Genomic DNA, 5,546 nt, shown 5'->3' on the forward strand with positions numbered 1-5,546 from the left:
ATATATATATATATATATATATATATATATATATATATATATATATATATATACGGTGCCTCGAACAAAACAATGTATGTTTGTGCAAATATGCTTGAACGTGTGTGTGAAAGAAATAGTTAGTTAGATAGAGAGAGAGAAAGAGAGAGATATGTGCGCTGAAAATGAAAGAGTGAAACATAGACAGGTAGAAAGAGATGACGGAAGTCTTTTTTTTCCCGTCCACCAGTGTTTGCCTGTACCTATGTTTGTAGTAACACTGGCAGAAAAACATTGTCTAAAATGTTAAAAAATACATTGAACGTTGTAATAATACAATAAACAAAACATATTATCCACATCAAAATATATATATAAATGTTCTACTACTAACCTATGGATAGTTTGATAGATGTTTGTTAAAAAAAATCGTGATGAACGACGATGAGGACATTTTCTACTTTACTAAGTACATAATATTTATGCTAACAGTGAGGACAGCTGTTGATAATCAACACAAATAACTGTATATCCTCTACTAAAGTATTTATAAGGCAGACACAGGAAATTACACTAGATGTCATCACCATATAGACACAACAAATAAAGTATAGACTAATATAATCGCCATAAACATGCGATCGATAACATTTCGACAATGTCTCTGTGATACAAGGACGACAGCATTGCTGTGTAAAAAAAATAATAGTAGGATAATGTCAACAAATTTTTAACTCAAGTCAGACGTAAAATAATTGAAATGGCTCTTAATTTGATACCAATAATATTCATTTGGAATATTCACAATCACAAATATCAAATAATGCCCTCAAAACAGAAAAAGAAAGTTACAGCTATAATCATTTTTGCTTTGAAATTTTTGCATTCAGTAATCGCTAAACAAAAGTTCGTACGTACTGTAAGCGGCATGTTGACTTGGTATGAATCTATTTTCTATGGCTGTTTTATTGTCTAGAAACCATTGATAAAATCCTTAGCCAATTATATCAGACTTTATGTTGTACTCACAAGCTGAATGCGTTTTCTGTTCGCTTGTCTCATTTTATCTGTATACAATTTATGCAAGACATATCGGTTACAATGATGTTGAGAGTGACACTAAACATACTTCAACGTGATTTAATCTCTCATTACTAATCCTATTCATTCTGAGGGATTCCTTGTGATTCAGAAACTCATACAGAGTGTTCGGCCTAAATTTAACTATATTTCATGTTTCGTTTTATCAGGAACAGCTTAATGTATTGGTGAATAGTCAACGGCTTGGAGAACATAAAGATTGATGTTGTATTTGAGAGAAGGTTAACTGGCATGGAGGACAAGCAGCAATCCGAATATTGGTAAAGTGTTGCTTGTATCAAAATGATTTACGCAGGATATCAAAATGTCGACATCACGACTGCTGCTTAATGTTCTGTGAACACTAAAGTTGTAAAACGTAACACGGACAGCCGCGACGGAAACGACGAAGCCGTAGCCATCGAAGCGACACAGAAGACGCTCTGACTGAGACTGTACACTGGAATTCATCCAACAACTGATGATCAGGGCCTTAAGCTAAATTGAGTCAGCTACGTGACTGTCAAATTTATCCCGAAAACTGTAGGTAGTGAAATTTATCTCGAAAACTCAGTCTCTAGGTAATCAAATCATAGGTGGAGATGGTTGCCGCTGAAAGACTATATGTGTGTGACAGCAGGATTACGATCCTTGCCATACACTGGAAAAGAGTTAGAGGTGGTTGTCGAAGACTTTCTATGACTTCACCAGCCCCAATTTCTGGCTTCCTAATCCTCCCAACTGTAGTCCCATGTTTTGCTATGACTGTGGTGCAGTTGAGAACGACACCCGCCGCTATGCCTGCAACACCAAGATCTAATTGGATGCCAAAATCAAGGATGTTTCCTAAGATTTTCTCAGGGGAGAGAGTAGCGAACACATTCACGAGGTTTCGATTTGAGTAAACTGTTATCTCCCAGTTATAATCTTGATAAGGTATCTTCTTTCCGATTAATGCAAAATGTCAAATTTATCCCGAAAACTCAGTATAGATCTTGTAAGAGAGTGTCAGTCTGCTTCGCTCAGATTTCACTTCTTTACCTACTAAGAAAAAGGGTACTTCTATTTGAGGATACCTAACAAAAAATATGTCATTGCATATACATAAAGTATAAGTTTTGTCATGTTAAAGTCACTGGTGAACAATGTTGTTTAAAGTAATCATTTGCGTGCTCTTCGTAATATTACAGTACCTATTTAGAAATTAGTCAGACTGAAATGAATGGCTATCATGACTTTTAAAAATCACAAATGTGTAGAGGTTAGGTTTCATTTTTTGGAGTTAATAAGCGTAAAGAAAATATATGCAATTCAACAGTTGTGGAGATGTGCAATTTTAGAGAGGATATATATGTTACATCACTTTCAGAGTGACGAATGGCAGTTAAATGGGTAGAGAGAAATTGAAAAGTTTATTCATTTGTCAGCTAGTTCAGAGTGACACAGCCCATTATCAATGCAAGCGGAACAAAACGAAATATTAAAGAACAGTTGTGGAGTGATAGATGAAGAAGAACGTTATTGAGAAGTGATTTGAGAACCAAGTTTTCTTTAGAAATTCATCAAAACTGATAAATATATACTTTTACATGGTATATGTTTATTGCTGAAGATGTGAAAGGGTAATTTGTTCCACTTATTGATCATTCAGTATTAAACTCTGTCTTTCAAAATGCATCATCATCATCATATATTCATGAAAACTCGTGCTTCCACTGGAAATGACCGACGTATCATTTTCCTTCTTTCACCCTCGATAACCTAAAATCATCGGCTTTCGCTGAAGATACACAGTTAGCCGAGTTTTTATATACAAAACGCTCATTTATATATCGTCTCGAGTAGTCATTAATCTTCATGCGAAATGCTACCTCAACAAAAGTTTTGTATTTAAATCGATAAATTAATTCTCGCTCTTTGATGTTGCAATTTTATAATAGATTCAGCTAGAGCAGCAAAGACCTGTTTTACTTATTAATTATTTTTATATACCTTCGGTTTCTATTTTATTTATCTACTTCTCTTTAAAAGAATAAATGATAAATCCAACTAGAAATAACTGCCAAGTCTAACTAAAATCACACAGTTCATTTATAGAATTAGAAAGAGCATATTGGACGGTGTAGTCTTACATAAACTATGTATGAAAAACAGCAACTGGGGGAATAAATACGATTGGAATGCTTCCCTTTTATAAGTAATCTCTATCAGAGCTGTAGTAATACTAAATAAAAATTGACGTCACCCTTATAAAATACAGACGGGCATTTTTAAGACGTTTTGACTTGAAATATCCCATGTTAGATATTCTGAAGAACCTTCTGAAGAAATATATCTAAATCATGAATAAAATTTAAATTGGTGATATTTACGTGAAGTAATAAATAATAAAATAACATTACAGGAAAGGTAATCGCTTAATCGAATATTTTGACTTTACATTTGAATTTTATTAACCTATGTAATAAAATACAAGTAGTTGCAAAGCTCATCTGAGAAGATCCATTTAAGAAGATCCATTCGCGAATTCACGGAGAATAGTTGCCAATAAATATACTGTCATCATGGATATAGTATATCCTATATCAACTAACTTAATAAACATTTTCAGCCAATGTTACTCGTATATTTTATTTCCTGCAATCAGATACAAAAATGGCAGGTATGCATACGCAAGCATATTAGCGTGTCAAGTTCGTGATTTACAATTCCTTTTCACTGAATGTCTTCTATGGCTTCTTGTAGTCATACAGAAGAGCCTGTTTTAATATAATACACGGTCTAATTGTACTCATATTCGAACATTCCCAAATCAGCTACAATAATATCTTATATACATGTAATTCAGAGGACTCAATTCAGTACAAATCCGGTATAAAATTTTTTTTAAATAAATCTTTAAATTTGTACTAAGCAAAATTCCTGCTGATTTTAGTTTGTACGTATAATCCTCGTTTACATGTTATGTAATACAACCTAACGTCTCACGTTCAATAAGTGTTCAATTGCAATTTGGTTATCTTTCAATATAGATTGACCCATTGAGGTCAAATGCCGCAGAGGTCGACTTTGTTTCTCATCCGTTTGGAGTCGATAAAATAAGTACTAGCTAAGTATTAGAGTTAATGTAATCGACTTACCTCTCTCCCGAACTTGCTGGTCTAGTGCCAGAATTGAACCAATATACTTAGGTCTATCATAACTGAATAAAATAGAAACGTGTTCAGTTTTTTAGCCATATGTCCTGACTTTAAAGTAACATGAAACTGGAGAGCTCTTGTTTAAGTCGAATTTTTTGTATATGTAGGCCCATAGATAGTAGTCAGAATAGTTAGATATGTAATATTGTACGAAAGATATTTAAATCGGTTACAATTGATGGAGAGATTATCAAAGAACACCTGACAAGTTAAGAGCAGATCACCTGATAAACAAGAAAGAAATTCATGCAAAATATTATTGCAGGAAAATATTTTTATATGCAATATTAATATCCTGTTTATCAATCTACCCCTCTTTTATTTATTTATTTACTTTTTAGAAAAAGTTAAAATATTAATTTCCATGTATGAAGAAGCTAAGTAATGAAAATATAAACAACAAAATATTTTCTATTATAATAAGTAAAATGGAATTTCTTGACATTAAATTATATTTATGATAAAGAAAATAATTTATCCAATGTAGTGCATATTTATGACAAAGGAAATCATCTTATATAGTTTTAATATTTCGAAACATGAATGTAAATGTAACCGAAAAACGAAAAATAAAGAAAAGAAATTTGAAATATATTTTCTTACACAATATAAGCAAAACGTAAATTCATACTAGGTGCTCTTCTTCTTCTTCTTCTTCTTCTTCTTCTTCTTCTTCTTCTTCTTCTTCTTCTTCTTCTTCTTCTTCTTCTTCTTCTTCTTCTTCTTCTTCTTCTTCTTCTTCTTCTTCTTCTTTTTCTTCTTTTTTTTCTTCTTCTTCTTCTTCTTCTTCTTCTTCTTCTTCTTCTTCTTCTTCTTCTTCTTCTTCTTCTTCTTCTTCTTCTTCCTCCTCCTCCTCCTTCTTCTTCTTCTTCTCCTCCTCCTCTTGCTTATGCCTCCATTTATCCTTCTCCATCATTCTAATTTTTTTACTTTCTACTATTTCTTTTTTCTTCTTCTCATTATTATTATTATTATTATTATTATTATTATTATTATTATTTTATGTTTGACTTTTGTTTTGCATTTGTACAAGTTGGATCCAAGTCTCACCCAGAGACCTCAAGAGACAACAAGTTAGAAGTTCATGTAGGTTTTATGCCTAGAGTACCATATATTTGTATTTATACAGTTTTGTTCAAGTGAATGTTTAAGAAACCATAAGAAAATTATGTGTTTGCTTTAAAATTTGAGATCACATAGACAGTATTTTACGTAGGATATGGGCAGTTCCCATGAGCACTATTTTTTGAACTTCAGCCATTTTGGGGTTTCCTGGAATCTGATCTA

This window comes from Octopus bimaculoides, chromosome 1 (genome assembly GCF_001194135.2).
Source record: "Octopus bimaculoides isolate UCB-OBI-ISO-001 chromosome 1, ASM119413v2, whole genome shotgun sequence".
Classification (NCBI taxonomy): Eukaryota; Metazoa; Mollusca; class Cephalopoda; order Octopoda; family Octopodidae; genus Octopus; species Octopus bimaculoides.